Raw genomic sequence first — 20580 nt, 5'->3', positions numbered from 1 at the left:
TGACATGAAACTGTTTACACTTCCTTTGAATGTTACTGGACATGGAAATCCAAAACAACATTTAGTATAAAACTTTTCCTTCGACTTGTATTTCCGTCGAGAGTACTTGCCACATCGATGACAATCGTAACACTTGTTGCCTTAAGATGTTTTCTTCTGTTCTTTTAGGTATAGCACATGTAACATAATCTTCAATAGAAGATAAAACAGTGTCTTCGAATCAGTTCCAAATTTGGGTGCATCCTTGATCCATAAAAGCATATGTATATGTGGAGAACCTCTAGCTTGATACTCCTTTCTCCCAAAAAAATCAATAACTTCTCAACGAGCAGGATACTTTTTGTTGCAGATAAAAGACATCATAGCTTCATACCTATGATTGAAATATCTGCATACATTTACAGGATCCAAAGAACACAATTCTCCAGGAGTCTTGAATTCAATATTTTTAATATTTGAATTAGCTTCTTGAAGAAATTGAAATAAATCATCCCATGCATATTCAGCACCGCTTAGGGTAACACACCACGTATGAGTTCCTAAGTTCCTTAGCATGCATTTAAGTTCTCCTTGACGATGATACCAATACTCATTAGTACCACGCTGACATGCCATCAAATTAATCAGTTGAGATTCTAAATGATCATCTCTCTGATGTACTTTTTCCATAAATTCCTTTCCGGAAACATTTTGAAGATTTACTCCTGTTTTTAATATGTGGTTGACTGCATATGAAAGTCCAGACAAGTCACTCTCAAACAAAAGATGAAATATATATGGGATAGATTGTCAAAATCTTGGATCTTCTGCATACAATCTTGTTGTCCGATATTCTGATGCAGGAATCTGTACTGATCGTTCATCATATCATCCACCTTTTCCAGTTGGGAACAGCTGGGGAAAATAACGAGCTGCCAAACTTTTTTCCCAAACCCTCATGGGACTCCCCTTCGCTTTCTCCATTTGGAATAATTGAATAGTATTTCCCATCACTTCTTTTGAATGTAAAGGATGTACACTATAATGTTCATAAATCTCTTCAGTTTTGGACATGTCCACTTTCTCAATTTGACCAATTGACATTTCACTATCATCTCCTAAAAGTATTTCTTCTTCTTCCACATACACGTTTTTGTAGTAATTATTGTTTTTTGTAAGATACAACGTTGCCTTTTGTACTTTCCTGACATCCACTAACTCCTGCCAGATCTTCTTACTCTTAGTAGGAACACCATTAACTAAAAGAATTAGTGGTTCAGATTCTTCTTTCTGTACACCAATAGTTTCAATATTTTTCTTTAACCTCTTCAATGCCCGTGACGAGCTGGTCTCGTCATGGGCCGCGGTCGCGCTGTGCCCATGACGAGACCAGCTCGTCATAAACCCCGCCCGCTAATACAACGGCCGGCACAGGGCGGGTAAAGGGGCGGGCACTGAAGGGGTTAAATCTAGAGGTAAATATACAACTCTTCCTTTTAATCCTCTCTGTAAATCTGTGGGAGGCAATTTGCCTGTTTTAGGCTCCATACGAACAATAGTCCGAAATGGGTGTACTGATTGAATAAGAATAGACTCATACGTGTTTAAATCTATCAGGTCTGCAGGAATTGCTACCAACTCTAGATTATTATGGACAGCTCTAGCAGGCATTTTATTATCGTCTAATTTGTTATAACAATATTTACAAATACGCTGATCAGTACCCAAATCAAAGCAATCCTCTACCACCAAATAAGTTGCAAATTCCTTCCACTTATCATTATTTTCTCTTTCACTTTTTAAATACAGATCAACAGTCCTAGTCTGATTTTTATAGTGAGTTTGTCGACAACAAATACAAGTATAATTTGGCCTTTCACACGAAATTACCATAAACTTTGAAATTTGTTCTTCAAACTTCTCCGTACTACTATTTTCCACATTTTCTTTAACACCTTCTTCTAGCAATGTCTCACTTTGTCTACTCTCTTCTTCAGGACCAAAGTAACAAAACTCTATTTCATCACTAACTTTTTTTACATCTGATACTGACCCATGCAAAAGAGCACCGTTTAAATCATTTAAAAATATTGCTAGACTTTTTACGTAATACAATCTTCTGACTAACTTCCACATTTCCGAATGATGTACTGCTAACATTCTAAAATGATGTAAAACACTTTGACATACTTTTCTAGAAAAGCAAGCCAGAGAATGACCTTGCAAACCAGTATTTTTTCTCACTCTGCAAGGATCTAGTCCTTACAACATCTTAATCTTTTGTTTAACACTTTTTTTAGTATAGACTCGTAAGAAATTGCGTCAAATATCAATAGATTCCTGTCGTATACTGCATTACTACTACAATCCCAAGTATACACTGGGGCTTTAGTACATCTCCCTAGAACTTCATCAGCTATCATTTCTTCTACATTTCTGGGAACCATCTTTTCTTTTTCAATTGGACAACCGTTTTTAACCTCATAAGTATGACCAGTGGTATCAACTGCATGCAATAAAGTATTGGTTTGAAAATAGCTTTCTTCTTTGAAAAAAGGCTCTGAACTTAAACTGTGTTTCCATTCACCCAAAAAAATATAACAAAGTTAGTTCTGTTAATTACTCTCTTCTTTTTACTTTTGGTCTTCATAAAATGTATTGGCTTATCTAGTGATCGAATTCTGTTTAAAACTAAAATGAAAAATTTCCTTTTTAAATCAAAAGCCTTCTCAACAATAGTTTCAATCTGTTTCTTCTTTTAATAAAATGCTGATCTTTTTTAATATTTCTTCACATCTTTCAACAAATTAAAGACAACTCTCTTGTAAAAGATTCTCTTTCTTATTTTTTCAAACTGATTCCTTCTCCTTTTACCATACATTGTTTCTTGGGAATGCAATTTTCCATTAACTTCTCCTTTTTTCTTATTCTTCGTCTTTGTTGTTGAGACATTCTTTCTACTTTCCACATTGTGCACACAGTTTTTAGCCTTTGAAAGTTTTTTAATAAATTCTTTTGTTTTCTTACCAGAAGATTTTTTCTTTTTCCTCACATGTTGTCGTTGATCTAATTCTTGCTGTTGTGTTTTCTTCAAATAACAGTCCTTTTTCTGTTATTTCCTCTTTTCTGTTTTTCTAGCCATGGTAAATTTTTCCTAATGATGTTGAACAATATATTTTTAAAAAGTATATATATAATATCATTAAAATATATCTATAAATTATACTATTATATTAGTATACAAACATGTTCTACATAAGATCCATTTAAACACTTTATTTTCAAATCACTATCCATTTACTGCAGTACACAGGTACTAATTGGATAATTGTAGCACTGAATAAGTGAATAAGTAGAGTTTATGTGTATAGTGGACTGCATCAATACTGATTAGATAAGGTCATTGTTCAGTCAGGATGATAGGAGTGGACAGAGAGTAACACTGTGATTCCTGATCTGCATGGCTACTACCAAGATTTTTGCAGAAGTAAAATCAGTAGTCTGCATGGGGTTAGGGGACTGTATATATTGTAATTACAACATCACATATTCACTACCTTTGAAATCCTCTAATCTGTCTGTCACCTCTCATTAATTTAGTAACTATACATACAACTATATGTCAGGTTGATAGCAGGAGTGGACCGAGAGTGACAGTGTGATTGTGGCACTGCATAAGTACTATCTGGATTATTGCAGGAGTGAATCAGTAGGCTGCAGGGGGTTATGGGACTGTATAGATTGTGCACATTTACCTAAATACTAACTACAAAATTAGACATTATAGAACCACAAAAACACTTCTCATGCACTTATAAAATCACATATTCACTACCTTTGCATTCCTGTAATCTATCAGGTACCTCTCATTAATTCAGTAAATATAGATACAACTTTATAAATACAATCGAAACAAATACATGACTCATGACATACTATCTACTTAAAGAGACAACTACTACATACCATAAAGAGTAAAATGTAGTGGTTTTCTTTTGAACTACATATTGCCAATTAAATCTAGAAATGTGCAACATCATCAAACTGAATCTCTCAACAGACTTATTTAAGAAGAGTGATCAACAACACCTTTTTTCATGAGGATTTCTAAAACCACACAAACTGTCAAACTAATAACAGAATTGTAATCATTAAAACCTTATATGATCATCTTGCAAACAACACAGTTGTACCTCATTTTACCAAACTATCAGTAATAATGCCATTTTATTAAACTATACCTTTTTACTGAGAAGAAATATGCATGCCTGTTAAACTGCACCTTATATGAAAATTTTTGAAAATACACATTCTTCGTGCATATTTAACTAATTAATAATAAATAAAAAGCATCATTCAAGTATACCTTTCAAGACACTTAATAATATATATATTAGTGCACATACTATTTTTTAAACAAAGTTCAAATACAATAGAAAAACGCTAACGGAAGCTGGCAAAGTAACTTTTCACAGCGGCTTGTACTCATGTCTCTCCGCAAAGTCTTCAACGCGGCTCGAAATTCATTGATTTATCCCGACCTGCGTGAGCTCTTCCTGTCATGACAGGATTGCAGGAGAGCAATCGGGAGCCCACACGCACGCCTTACGGAATGGAGAAGCACTCCGCATAAGCAGCGCGGCAGCCGCAGCGGAGATCGAATAAAGGACAGCCCAACTTCAAGGATACTCTGTATCTGCGTCATACAAGTAAGAATGAGCATCAAAGGGGCGAGAGTGGGGAAGCTGAAGAGCGTGCCCATAACGTCCCAGGCTAGCAAATCGCTAGCAGTTGCCAGACAGAAAAAGCTGGATGCTTTGGGTGTAAAAGGCAAAGGTGAAATAAATGGAAAACCCTGACAAGAATTCACCGGACAAAGACAGGGTGAATCCGGGTACTGTTAAAAAGGGCACCACTCGATCGCTCAAAGAATCTGGCTTATCTCAACCCCTAATCACCAGCAATGTCAGTGCAGCAAAAGGGGTGAAAGACAATCTACCCGCAGAGAGCTCTTGGGAGACAAGCGGGATGTCGAGTTTGACTGTGGATTCTTCACCTGCAGCGCTAGATACCCTACAGACATCAGCCACTCTCTCTTCTGCCGATATGACAACTGTCCCTGCACCCGAGAGTCTGGCGATAGATGGCAGCCTAAGGGGCAATAATACTACTAACTGCAGTAGTAACAGTAGTATTTTGAACAGTAACACAGCTACTGGGAAAGACATTGCAAGTGGTGGCAGCCCTCTTTCATCTCAAGCTGATAATAATGTACCACCTGATTACATGCCAAAAACGCCAGACAATCAGGACAAACTTTATTCTCTGACAGATGAGTCAAAGATTTCAGACATAAGTATTTCCTTGTCAAGTGGGGAGGAAGGCAATAACTGGTATAGTAGTCCCAACTCGGACACTCAGAAAAATAAACTAGGTACTAAAAAACCTCTTAAGAATAAAAACAGGGATCGACTCCAAAAGAACTGTAACATCTCTGACAAAGAGGGTGCAAGAGATCTCAAATGGGACTACAATGATACCCCTCTTACAATATTTTCCAACTCAATTGCAGCCTCGGGGGGCAACCAAACAATCACTGGTAGCAACAAAAAGGGAGATCACGGAGACTCGAGAGATGATCCTGCCTTGAGAGTTATTCTGCTATCCATCAAAAGCTTCCAGGAGGAAAGTCAAGGCAGATAGCCGCAGGTCCCACCTGGCTGCTAAAAAGCTACAAGGGGCAGTCACGAAATTGCAGATCGAATGGCTTCAGTGGAGGAAAGGACTGAACAACTGGAAAAGGACGTCGCCACGATGAAAACACAGAACGATGAACATGAGGGAGTGGTTAAAGATATTATGTGGAAGATAGAGGAGCAGGAAAACCGCCAGTGGCGTAACAATCTACGCTTCCTAGGTATTCCGGAGGGGGCGGAGAAAGACGATCCTAGGAAATTTATGATCACGCTGCTCAAAGGGGCTTTTCCAGAGCTGCAATCATGGGATTTGGACAGAGAAATACAGCGAGCCCATAGATTTTCTTTGTTTCCCAGTAAACGTACCACGGCACCACAACATCCACGTGCTACGCTTCTATTTTTTGGGAATTTCCTACACCGCCAAACTCTCTTTGACCTGGCCAGACCCATGAATAAACGGTCCTTTGAAGAGATAACCTTCTTCGCCAGACCTGATTTCGCACACGCTACAGTGGAGCACCAGTGGAGACTTAGACAGCTGTTTGAACCATTTCAGAAACTAGGAGCAGAGGTGTACTTACAAAACCCGGCCAGGCTTAAGGTTGTATATAAAGGGGTTACACGTAGCTTTGTTTCAGAAATTCAAGCTGAACAGTACCTAGAGGAAATTTCGGGACATAAGGGAAGTGTACAAAGAGCATAAAGCTAGTCCCCTAGTCGCAACTTGATATATAGGCAGACGCAATTTGTTGATAATTTATAGGAGCTCTTTTACCTGGGGGCTTGTTTCATCTTTTTGTTTGCTTTGATGATTATTATGGTTATTATGGTATATGCTCATTTTTGGTGTTAGCTTTTGCAGAAGGTTATAGGTTCTTGGGGAGGGCGGCTCAGCGGGCTCGCGGGGCTCTGCACGCTGGATGTCAAATCCCTGGCCTGGCCAGGTAACCTCCAAGGGTGGTGGAGGGTCGAGGTTGGGAGTGGGAGGGGGGGTGGCGGGTCAGACAGGTTGATCAAAAGAACAAAATACTTAACTGACAAAGATGGTATGTTGATAATACTAGGACACGGGGCATTCAAAACTCTGGACATATTTATGGAGCATACAATGTAATGACATGGGACTGTTACGAGTTATATCGATGAATATTTGTGGCTTAAATGATACTAAAAAAAGGCAAACTGTAGCGGTAGGACTACAAGCCTGGGGCACAAATATTGTTTGTCTACAAGAAACGCACAGAGAAGGTTCAGAAACACACATATAAAAAACATTAGGGTATAGGTTGATATGTGCCACTACACAAGGTGCTAGGGTGCGGGGAGTTGCTATTTTAGCCGAGGGAAGCGGGTATGCTTTTTGTCACTCTAAAGCAGATAAATTTGGACGCTGGGCGATCACAGAATGTCAATACTGCAGAGGGCAAAAGATTACACTCTGTGCCATTTACGGTAGCAACAGCGATGATCCGTCTGTTTTCGACGAGATCTCAAATGAACTCACGCATTGGCCTCCACCTTTAATGATTTGCGGCGATCTTAATATCAACCTTCCAAATGATTGGTCCATAAAAGATGGATGGCACAATGTCGGCCGTAAAACTAAAGTGTTTAAAGCACTTAGACAGATGTGTTATACGCATGGATTAGTGGACGGATGGCAGTCCTTAAAACCGAAAGATCCAGGGTACACTTTTTTTCCTGTCCACATCTCACCCACATAAGATTAGATTAAATACTAATGTCTAATTCACTCAAAACCAATTGTCAAATTGAGAAACTGCCTCGAATTTTATCGGACCATAATCCGTTAATCTGCACAGTAGAAATAAATATTGGGAATGTTACATCTAGCTCCTGGACCTTTGAGAAATCCCTGCTTCTAGACGATGATTATTGCACCCACATGAGAGAGTGGATCCCCAAATTTATAACGGACAATATGGGGAGCACTTCAATTGAAGTAGTTTGGGATACCCTCAAAGCAGGGATCAGAGGAGAGACATTGCAATTTTCCTTAAAGGCTAACAAACAGGATAGTGCAGTCTTGCAGGCGCTTCAAGAAAACTTGAGAATGGCCGAGGAAAGTCTGATAAGGGCGACGATAGGAAATAATGGTCAGGAAGAACTAGCAAAAGTACAAAGCCAAGTGGCAATTGCAAAGGCTCTGATCACAATCATTTTTACTGACAAAGCGGTTAAAAAAGCACTTTCTCTGAAAAAAATGCTTTATGAAGTGAACAATCAAATCGGTCATCAATTAGCAGTACGTATGAGGCAACAAGCGTCATCAAATCTAATTTGTGAAATTCATGATCCTCAGGGGGGCCGATTATCAGACCCGGAACTTATAAAAGAAGCTTTCTGGCAATTTTATCAAGGTTTGTACACGGAGATGGGGGGTGACCCCGCAATTATTGAAGCATACCTAGATAGGATTGGTACTGATAAATTTGACGATGAAGATCTGGGTGCATTAGAAGAAATCCCCAATATAGAAGAAATTCTACTCACAATCAAAGTTGTGCCAAAAGTAGGGGTGGGCGGAATTTGCGAAATTAACTTTCGCAAATTATCGCGAAAATGCTAAAATGCTAAAAATCTCCGCAAACACGCCGGAAATATCGCAAAGATGCGGAAGTTTTTTTCTTGCCTGTTTGTGGTATTTTTTGCGCGATCGCGGGTCGCCAACTTACCCATGCGGTTGCTCACGGGCACGGCCATCTTGTTTTCACTTGTCCTGCCCTCTCGCGATGCTTACTTCCTGTTCCGGGTCACGCAATGCATGTTCGCGCCCGTTCGCTGTAGATATTTCCTGTTCGTGACCGCTTTTACTTGATCGCATTGCTTTTTGCTTGCTCGGGGAGAAAATATCGCGCAAACATGCGCACATGGTCGCAATGGGCACGGCCATCTTGTTTTTCACTCTATTGCATGGTTCTGGGGCCTGATTTTCAATCCTCTCCAAATCTTTTCAATCCTTTGATCTTTCTAATTTATTATTTCTCTTACTATTTTCCAGCTTCTATATTTTTGGCTTTTGTCTCCTTTTTTTGTTTTTTAGCTACTTTTTCTCTTTCTATTGCCTGCTATTATTTATTTCCTTTACTTCTTTAATTTTATTACCTTATTCTTACCCCAGACCATGTCTAAGGGTAGGGCTGGTCGCCGTCACAGCCAGAGCCGCGACCACCTTCCTTGCGGTAGGCGGCACCCACAAGGGGTGCAGGCACGGGCCTTATTTGGGGAGGTGGAGTTGGCTGCACCAATTTTCTTTGTGCAGCGCCACCTCCCCTCAACCCTGGCAGTAGGTGGCAGGCCTGGGTCCGGGTACAGCCTCTGGGAGCGTCGGCAGTAGTGGGGGAAGTTGCGCCGGGCAGTGTCACGCTGCTCTGGGGTCCGGTGCACCCAGGCACCGCTGATGCACCAGTGGTCCGGCATCCTGGACCGTGAGCAGGACCTGTTGGACCTGCTAGGAGTGAAGGTCCGGGGGCTTGGTGAGTACCTATTTAATTATTACTACTTTGTGTCTGTTCTTCTGCTCTGTGTTATATATTGCGAATATCTTTTTTTTCTTCCAACCAGCTAGAATGTTGCTGCTTACATTCCAGGTTAATTACGTTTAAAAGTCTTCTGTGATTTTTTATGACAGAGGTGCTCTTCTGCGCTACTACTAATCTTACTTGTTTGCAACTTTGCGTTTGCGCTCGCTTAGCTTGATTCTGTACGAGTTTATTTTAGAGCAATTAAGTTACGCAATGCTACAGTGACTCTAGTCCACTCCTTACTTTGTCCTGTCACTAATAGATAGGGGCGGATTGATACTTAGGTTTAGGTACTTTGTAAGTATGAGTTTCTAATTTGTTAGTGGTATGCGTGATGCCCCCTCAGTTACGTGACGTGCTGCTAGTACGGCAGTCTTTATTAGAACCTTTTCTAGTTTGTTCAATGAGTGGTGGTAATTGGCTTAGCACTAGAAGAACATCAGCATAAATCAATCAACCCAAAATTTGGTGTATACAAAAAATGTAGTCATGTGTCCTCCATTTGACCATATGCATTGTTGAGGAATAAAAGAAGTGGAAATGCATACTTAATGTACAATTGGCATGCCTGGAATAGGTGGGCTAGGTTGGGTGGTACGTCATACTTAGGCTTAGTTGTAACTTAGTATTCTGGAATCAGAATGGAAGACAGGATTACTGTTGATAAATAGTAACTTAAGTAGTCAATACGCGAATCCCCCAATACTACTTGTTGACCAGATGAGATTGGTCAATTTAGTTATTGCAATTGTTGTTTACATAAGTGTTTTTTGACCATTGTTGAAAAATATTGTATTTGTTTGACACCATCCATCAATGTTTGTCTTATATCTTTCCTGTTCATCAGCACCCAGGGGCAGACAGACAGGGAGTGGGGGTTCGGCGGGACAACAGTCCGAACAGCACCAGGAGGACACCAATGAGGGCTCCTCTGCTGGCCCCAGTAAGTCTTCTTGTTTTTAATAATATTTCTTATTCCATAACTTTTACTGCACCATATTTTTCATGAACTATTGTTTCAGTTTCCAAATGCTGTTTTTTTACCAACAATTAACCTTTGATCTGTACGGTTTCAAAAATCTTATCACTGCCTCTGCTATGATGACTCTCAGTACTACTACTACTAATGCAATCAGTCTGTCTGTACTGTAGTAGCTAGTCTTGCCCAGTTGGCCAGTGCCACTCTTTATGTGAAAGGTTGTAATATAAAACTCATATTCACCAGTAGCTCTAGCCATTGAGTCCAATCCTTTGGGTCGTCGTCTTGTACTACTTCTAGTCTTATTGATCTTGAGTCTTTGTTAATCTTGAGGCTTTGAAAATTCACAGCAACAAAAGCCCAACCAGATTTATTACTATTTTGATATGATAGCCTATAGGACATACTACTACTGTTGTAGGGATCTTGCACATACACAGACCTTTGCACAAGAAAATAGGATGTTGGTGATGGTAGGTTGGACCTTCCTCACACACCTCAATCAGAAATTCAGCACCCACCACAATTCCACTGCTCGACTATAGTACTGTCTTGTCATAAATATTAGGTCTCCAAACCCTCCCCCCAAGATACCCAACAAGTAGACAACCCAGAACATAACACACCCAACCTCTCAGTCGTGGAAGCAATGCACATGCACACCCTTACTTTAATTTGCTCATTCCTGTAAGTTAGTCCACACCAAATACCACCAAGTCTATGTAAGTTCAAAATGTTTATTTTGAATTGAGAAGCTCTGTACATTGTTTTATTATAAAATGCACCACCAACCGGAAAATCAATAACATTAAAACTATAAACATTGTTACACTTATACAGTTGGGAATTAAATCATGATAACTGAACAGTGGTGGAAGGCAGCACCACCATCCCCTAGGAATTTAGTTTATATAAATGTATAAATGAAGATGTGAGTGAAGGGACCCTTCACCTTAGGAGAACCTAGTACTGGTAGTTGTTGCATCATCCAGAAGCTCTGCAAAGCTCTGGTTCGTAGAAGGGAATCTTCCGTCTGTAATGCGAAAAATGAAATGGTGTGCGTTAGTATATTGCAACTTACAAGCATTTCTCAGCCGTGCCAAAAAGTGTAGCATTTATGGATAAGCAATAAGGACTAGTAACTAACAGTACACCAGTACTTCCTAAAAAAGTGGCTGTTTAATGTTTTTGTTGACCGCTTGTACGCAGCGCGTAGACTAGACAGTAGCAGTGTGAGGCAGGTCATGTGGGCTCAAAGGTGTCTTATACAAGAAGCTGCACGGTAACGTCACATGTGCAAAAATAAAAGACACAAAGGTAAAATGGTAGCATGGCTCGGGCTACTTAAGCAAAGGCTACAATAATGACCATATATAACTATTAGTGTCTACTCTACTACTACCTGATTTGTACTAGTGATGTATGTTAGTATTAACTCATTTTTCAACCTTGCTACTGATCCTTAGGGGGACGGTGTATATGAAGCCTAATAAATGTGTAATGTTTTCTAGGCGCACTACCGACCACCATTGCCGGGGCCAGCGAAGGTGACGCGGAGGGCGAGGATGCAGCAGTTGCTGCAGATAGCAACGGAGTGGTAGGGGGAGTGGCAGCACCTGTGGCGGGCGGTGGTAAGTTAGATTCATAATCCTTAATTATTGTTGAACTTGACAGTACACTCACTGCAAGGGTGTACTGTATGTATAGGTATACTGTACTGTTGAAACTTAGGGCCCCATTAGGATGGCGGGCGTATTGCCCCCGCCGGGCCGGCGGTATTCACTGCCGACACCACAGGGGCAAACCTCCCGCCATCCATGTAGAAAAGAGTCAGACCCCCCCCATATGTCGACCAGGCGGAAAAGGGTATAATATGGCGGTGGTGTCTCTCTGAACACACTGTCAGCCATATAATCTGCATTTTGGAATGCCTTTGCGTGGCGGCATTGCCTTCCACCACGGAAAGGCATGCAGACATTGCAGAATATGCTTGGGGGCCCCCATGGAGGGTACCTACCTATGCTATGGTACCACCCTGCCTTTCAAAGCAAAACGTGACAGGTTCCGTGCGGGGCCCATCATGTTGTGCTTGGAAAAGCAGCACAACATGTATTTTTAGCATTGCTTTCGGCACCGCCAACCAGAATGTAAAAAAAACAGGTTGTGCCCGCCACTGTGCCGGGCGCATCATCCTAATTAATTGTCCCCACGGGACCCCCACCCTTTTTAGCATGGCGGGCGGACAAAGTCCGGCCGCCATCCGATGTCGTAAGTAAGTATGAGTTGTTGGGGATGTTTGAAGAGTGAACTAGAAGACTAGAATCCCTTTAATTTGCATAGGAGCGGGAGTATTGAGTAACCAATGGCCTCATCTATCTGATTTCAACTCCGCTTTGAAAGTTTTATGGAGAAGAGCACCTGGTGCACTGTTCAACTAAAAAGTGAAAGACGGGTGGAAGTAAGAAGGACGGGAGAGATTTAAAATGTTATGTACTACTGTGCTTTATAGTGCTACTCTACCATGCCACTATGTGTATAAATAATTAACTTGTCTTTCTAAGAGTATATTTTACAATTGTCTTGTTTTTTTCTTTTTGATACACAGCTACTCCTAAACTAAACCGCAAGGAGTTGGCCGCCAAGGCACGGCGCTGGAAGCTGGAGGCAATCCAGCGGGAATACCGGCGGCTGGTGGTCTTAGCCGAGGAGGAGGAGGAGACTGCGGCAGCAAATCAAGCCTCCTCCAGTGCCCCGGGCCCCAGCCACCGCCTTCCAGTGGTACGGCGCCACCGTCTGGCGGCTGCCCGCCGCCACCGTAGTGCCATCTCCGGTGCCCCCCCACTGTGGCTGCAACTGCCGCTCCCTAAGACGCCACGTCGCCCGTCTAGAGCACCAAATGCGTGTCCTCCTTGAGTCCCGCCCCACACCTTAGTCCCTGTCATTAAGTTCTGCCCCTTTTTTAATTCTTGTTTGGGTGGGTGGGAACTTGTTTGGGCGTTGGGTTGGGGATTTTTTCTTTACGGACTTTTTCTCCTTTGGACATTTGGATATTGGCTGGGGTTAGGGAGGGGGGTGGGTCAGCTTTTGTGGGTTTAGTTTATTTTTGTTAGGGAAAATTAAATATATTTTTCTATGTTATATGCAATGTTGTTCATGTTTTGTAGGTGGGGTAACTGTTTTACATCACACTGTTTCCTTGCTGGTGCATGGCCGCCCATAACCTGTGTTTGATTTATATAATTGGCTGACTGTGTAAGACACAAACCGATAGATGCGACACACCTCACTGACTGTTAGAGGAGTAGTAGAATGAAGTACAGTACATAACTTACCGAGCAACAATAATATGCTCAAATATTAGACAACAAAACATAATGGTGGTTGGGATAGCCTCTAGACAGAGTTACACACTATAGTTGTGTCGAGTCACTTGACTAGGCCTACAGCCTAACAGTTAGTGCTGTATATGAGGAATGACAACAAACAAATCCAATCAATGCCGGCAATTCAGGCTGAGGTATATGTTCCTTTGTTAAATAAAATAACCTAAAATATCCTACTCATGGGTGGGCAAGCAGAAGAAGATCATCGCTCTGCCTTGAAATTGAAGTACTGTTGCTTTTGCCACGTCCACCCCAGCAAGTGTGTGATTAAGTATTGGTGTACATTTAATTTAGTCACACCTCGACAATAAGTCACACAGCTGGGGGAAGAGGGTTATGGTTTGTTGAATGGATGGGAAGGGGGTTTTTGGGAAAGGTTTGACATAGAAAAACAGTATGCATGGACAAACAAACGACAATCATTGAAGACTACCATATCCATATTAAGGGAGAAAAAGGAAATGCATGCATGATGATGAGAGTCCCGGATAACATACACTTCTAGTTCTTGTTCTGTAGTTCCGGCCTTAATACTTTTACAGATAGCAAATAGACATTTTAAATATTGGTAGGGCAGAATCGTAAACAGAGAGCAAACCTAATGATGATAATGACAACTCCAAGAACACACTGTTGTAAAGATTGTATACAAAATATTAATCAAATTATTTAAAAGAAGATAAAAGTGGATACTGTTACTGTGTTATCCTGGTAAAAAATGTGGACTGGATTTGCATCTCAGCATTCCTCTTGGTCCTCCTCTCGTCCATCAATCTTGGGTGTGTCGCCTCGCCACTCGCCACTGCCCGGCTGGAAACAAAAATGTTGATTTATTGGTAAGGTAAGTGTGCATTGTAATATTTTCCAAAGTATAGGGCAAGGCCCGGCCTGTAATTGTAGATGGTAAACCAAAGGGGATATTGTGAAACAAAGTTGAAACAAATGCACAAGTTATGGTGAAGTGCAACAAGAACACTTTCCGAGGTGGCATGTATGCATCATCTCTACTCTAGTCTGTTTCCAGCATTGACCTTCAACAATAACAGGAGAGAGCAGGCCCACAGTGCTTAGCAGTAGCACATCCTACGTTAAGACTTTAGAGTACTTTTTTTTTTTTTAAAGAGTTGGACAAAGGCAAAGCACATTACCCATTCCAAACATAGCATTTTACAGTTTGAGCTAGTAAATCAATGCACTGCAGTCATCCCACCGCTACACTCTATTCCACTTCTACAGACATTTGGGTCTGCTGTGGTTGTTGTTGACGTGTTTACCTTTAGGCTTTTAAGTTTATGCCACTCATGAAACGTCCTCCTGACTTCATCATCATCTCCGATACTTTTACTGACTGACTGTGAAGATCGGCCTGCAGTAGAAGTAAAATTGTTATTACACAACAAGAGTAGAAATATTATTCACTTGAGTCAGTCTTTAGTGTGTACAGAAAGATAGATTACTAGTACACTTTGACTTCACTTTGTGCCCAACAAACAAACAACCAAAACACAAAGACCAATCGCTCAGAGTCAGGTGTCCTATGCATGCCATTAATTGTCATTACCTGTTCCTTCTCATCTTAAGTTAACAGGCCGTCTATTTCGCCATCATCATGATGGGCGGTGCTGTTGTGTCATCATACTCATTGCGCAGATGTAGTGAGTCCCCTTCTTGTATTGAATTAAAAGCAATTTCTTATTTGCAAGAAGGGAAAAATTGAATTCACCTTGAGTTAAGTTTAGTGTGTTCTGTAGAAAGTTGATTAGTGGCAGTGCACAATTACATAAATTCATGCACAACAAACACAACAAAATCATTCAGTCTGCGACTCTGTGTCCAATGCATGGCATCAATCAATCATTACCTGTTCCATCTTACTCTCTCGGCTCTAAAAAGGAGGATAGCTATAGTAGTCATCTGATTCATGCTCCACTTCTGTTGGCAGGACTAGAAAAGTTTGATTTTTTTTTGTAGTATTTTACCATCATCCAATCATCATTCATGAGGGCAATGGATTTGGGTGGGAGATTCAGTATGATGGAGCGGAGGAGCTGGATTCGGAGGACTGTACTGTCAAATTGCAGACACCTGAAAATTGTATATTAAATAAGAAGAGTAGAAGACGGTGGTAATGGATTTGTTGTGATTCACAAGTTTGTAACCGGAACGACAGACACACAAACAACGGTGGGAAAAAAGGGAGGAAGACAGTAAGTGCAAGCCTAATTTTCAGGGAAGTATAGCTCGTCCTCAAACTCTGGGGGGTCAGCCAGTAGTAGGTAATCATCATGTGACACACTACTTCCGTCACCTGAGCCGCTGTCCTCATCTTCCTCCATTGCTTCATGTATTGTGTAATTCGGTGGTATGAAGTGCTGATTCATTTTGATCATTGTTAACCTCTCCACGTTTTTGGGCGAGAGACTGGTCCTTCTCAATGTTACAATGGAACCAGCAGCACTGAAAACACGTTCAGAAGAGACACTTGCGACAGGGCAAGCCAGATAGCTTATCGCCAGTCTGCTGAGCTGTGGCCATTCAGACCTTTTCCTATACCAATACTGCAATGGGTTTTGATCAATGTACACCTCTGTTGGGTCGTCAATGTACACCTCTGTTGCTCAATGTTCAGGGTTGCTGCTGGTAAGCTTTTGTGCTGTTTTTTTCTGTGCATCAGCACTGTGCTTATTAATGCCTAACTTCACATACCAATCGTGTAATGATTGTACTCGGCCTAATGATCCAGTTATTGTTTCTGTGGTCGATAGTGATGGTGAGTGTTGTGATCCAAACGCACTGCCCTCAGCCGACGAAGTTGCACTTGATCCTGCATGGCCTGCTTCAGTACTTCTTGTGGGTTGATCTTGCGGGCTTTTAATTAGCAGCCGTTCGTTTTCCAACTTACTGGCTTCTTCAGCTATTCAACTTTTTTAGCGGGCAACATCAATCTCGGAAAAAGCTAAGAATGTCTTCAGTCCAAATTTTGCACGTGGATCCAGAATTGTGGCACAAATGTAATGTTCTTGTGACAAAATTTTATTTTGTATCCTTAGATTTTCAGCTAAGCACCGGGATAAGCTCTCCACCAAGGCATGGGCTTGCCTTTTGTCCTCTACACCTTTGTATGATTCAGACACATTATTCAGCTGATGCTCTAGCATTCGCAATAATGGGATAGCTTGGCCCATTGTACAGTCCTCCTTGCTGACTTCACGTGTGAAGACCTCAAAAGGACACAGCATCTCAGTCAGGCATTTAATTAGGCTCCATTGATCCATCTCAAGGTTCATGCCTTTAACAGTAGCATCCCCGCTTCTGTTCCAGACATATTCATGGAGTGACCTGTACTGCTCATACAGACGATCAAGCATGTAATACGTTGAGTTCCAACGTGTTGCCACCTCCTGGATGAGTGCCTTGACTGGCATCCTATGTTCACGTTGGATGATCGTCAGCTGCTTCCGAGCTTTAAAAGAATGGCTGAAATGAGAGCATATACTTCGGCAGATGGCCAGTAAATTGCTGACTATGGGTTCTTTTTTCAGAAAGTCTTAAACTATAATGTTTATGCAGTGCGCCAAACACGGAACCCTGAAATAGGAACCAAGTTCCATGGCCTTAAGTACATTACTGCCATTGTCTGTGACAACAAAACCAATACCAAGCCCTCTTGGCCTCAGCCATTCCAAAACCTTGCTGCGAAACTCGTGTAAAATGTTTTCAGCCGTATGAGATTTCTCCATGGCGAACATGGCTACAGTTGCATGTTTCCGAGTACCTTCAAAAATCGCAGCTGTGTCAACAGCACCTCGTGCAGATAGCTCATCTCTAACCCCCACAAAAGAGATCCAGTGTGCAGTGATGTACATGTAATCTGTGGCTTGGCAACTGGTCCACATGTCTGTTGTCAGGTGGATATTGTGCACAGCACTATGCTGCAAAGCTTGTCCACCCAATTCCAGCACATCATGATGTAGTGCCGGAACAGCAATTCTTGCGAAATAGGACCGGCTGGGAACCTTCCATTTAGGGCAGATGGCAGACACAAATTCAAGGAAACCCACCCCTTCCACAAATGAAAAAGGAAGAAGGTCCAGCGCTAACATTTTAGCCAGCTTCGCATTGTACAATCGTGCCGTTGGGTGGTTGCGTTGGAACTGCTCCTCCAACCTAAACATGCTCTCAATGGTAGGCTGGATTACTTTCCTTTGTGGTGCTGTTTTCATTAACTCACTAAGGCTCAACGACACAGATTGTCTCATTGCGGTACTCGGTCGCCTTGGTGTCTCACTCTCAGCCTGACTCAGAGTATGGATCTTACTGCGGTGCCACTCTGATGTTACTGAGGAGGATGTGGGCGTTCCCACTGTACTACTGGGGACAGGGCTAGAAATGCCTCCCTCTTCTTCACCTGCGACCGCAATAATATCGCTCCCTGATTCATCCTGACCAACTTCAATGGGTTGAGTTTTTCTACTTTCTTTTAACTTGAGTAGGTGATCCTCCCACACGATAGTTTGGTGTATTCTGAGATGACCTGCTTGTCCTCCGGTATCATAGTTTGTACCAAGCTGACCACGCCGAACACCTTGCCGACAAATTGAGCATATAGCAACGTTCTCCTCCTTGGCACTAACAGAAAAGAAGTCCCAAACTGGGGAGGAGAACTTTCTGGCACTGCTGGATGTGCCACTTTCAATACCAGATGAACTGGAGAGTGTGCTTGAAATGTGACCCTGTGCACATAGACTGTGACCTTTACTACCACTACCTACTGAGATGGTTGAGCTGGATGTAGGTCCCTGCCGGGCCTTGGAAAATATGGCGGCTGGAGGTAGTGGTGGTGTAACCTGTGTTGGTGATATCCACGCTACATCCCGCTCAGTAGCAGCCTTTCTGGATAGGGTGAGAATGTTGGTCTCCAATCCCTTTAGGGTGGGAGTAATGTGCGTGATGACTTGCTTGTCTTCATCAACATCATCATCACCCCCCTCTTCTACATCTACCTCCATAACTCTAAGTTTTTCTGGGACCTTCCTTTTCAGAAGCATTGTCTTGCGGCGTATATCACTCTCAGACTGAGCTGGTGGGAGCCAAGTGGCATCACGAGCATCAGAAGCGGGGCTTGAAGAAGAAGATGATGGACTAAGCCTCCTTTTCCTTGCTGGTGGTCTGGAAGACAAAAGATCTTCTGAAACAGTGGTTTGACTTTGCTCCACTTTGTCTGCAGGAAGCTCGATTTCCTGAAATGCCTCTACGTCAGGAGCAACAACTACTATGGTGGGCTGATGCGGCCGCTGCTGTTCTTGTTGCGGCCGCTGCTGTTCTTGTTGCAGCTGCTGCTGTTCTTGTTGTGGCGGCTGCTGTTCTTGTTGCGGCTGCTGCTGTTCTTGTTGCGGCTGCACACTGATCTGCTGAGTTTGCGCCTGCGTTGAACTTGATTGTGTACTACTTTGCGGTAATGACATTTCTTCAACATCGCTGCTCGTTAGTAGACTGGCTACCTCTGCGACACTAAAGCCCTTGGGCCTAGGTTGGTGGGGTTGGACAGCTGTGCTGTTCCCAGCTTGGTCTCCAGACAACGCTTGTGCAGGCGTAACTTTTTTGGTGCCAAAAAAAACATTGGCCGGCATACCACCAGTCGTGGTTAATGGCACTTCCTTTTTCTGTTCCTTCTTCTCACCAACAACTTTCTTGGTACTGGACCTGGTACCTTTCTTAGGGGCTATCTTCTTCAGATGTCAGGCAGGATGCAGATGCACAACAAGTTCTGGTCACACGTGGACGTGATGCGCAGCAGGACTTCTGTCTGGCTGGCAGTACAACGGGTAGCCGGGTGATGCTGATGACACCTCCTCCTCTGTCTTTTGTGCATCTAAAAGCAAATAAGCCAGGAGAAGAACATCAGTGAAATGTTGCATTTGTTGTTGTGGTTCAGTTACTTAGTACTGTACTAGTGCAAACAAAAGATAGTCTAGCCATTTATGACTTTTTTTTAACAAGGGCTATGTTATACTACTGTGTACAGTCACACACTACACTCTCAGGAAGGATAGGAAAGTTAATAATAACCACCAAAATAAAAATGTAATGGAAGTGGGGTGGACCCTATTTGCCATTAAATTATTTGAGCATCTCAGCATCCATGGAGCTGATGCTGGCAAAGGGGGTGGATGGATGGGAGCAGTAAGCCAAATAGCCAATAGGAAAACCATGCAGGCCTATGGCAAAAGCAGGACACTAATAACTCCCAGTCCAAACACAAAAAAAGGCCACCACCCACATGGACACTCACAAATCACAAACAAGTCGGGCCTGGGAAACACCAGGAGCTGACAAAAGGCCTATAAAATCCAGTTAAAGGGTGCATGTTAAAGCACACTGCTCTGCCTTTTTAATGCAACAAAATGGAAATACGAACATTCACAGGCCCCAAAAAGGTCTGCAGGGTGCATGCATTGCACACCAACACACCAGACACATACAACAAAAGCATGTCTTTAAGATAACCAACTTCAGAAAGGCCACCCCAAAAAAACACACTTCCCCAACTCAATCCAATGCCGTCCATGCCCTAAATGATGTCTAAAAATTCAACAGACCACACAGAAAACACTTGATTAATAAAGCTGTGGCTACCTGCTCTGATCCTAGTGGATGAAAAAGCAGGCCTGTTGGCAGACAAGGCCAGGCAAGCTTGCAGGCCTAGGCTTCAAAATGGCCACCAGCCACATGGCCAGGCCCAACAACATCAGAAAGGCCACCCCAAAAAAACACACTTCCCCAACTCAAACCAATGCCATCCATGCCCTAAATGATGTCTAAATTCAACAGACCACACAAAAAACACTTTATTAATAAAGCTGTGGCTACCTGCTCTGATCCTAGTAGATGAAAAAGCAGGCCTGTTGGCAGACAAGGCCAGGCAAGCTTGCAGGCCTAGGCTTCAAAATGGCCACCAGCCACATGGCCAGGCCCAACAACATCAGAAAGGCCAC

The sequence above is a fragment of the Triturus cristatus genome, chromosome 3_2, assembly GCF_964204655.1.
Source record: "Triturus cristatus chromosome 3_2, aTriCri1.1, whole genome shotgun sequence".
NCBI classification, from domain to species: Eukaryota; Metazoa; Chordata; class Amphibia; order Caudata; family Salamandridae; genus Triturus; species Triturus cristatus.
The sequence above is the reverse complement of the archived record's forward strand: the minus strand, read 5'-3'. Positions refer to the sequence as shown.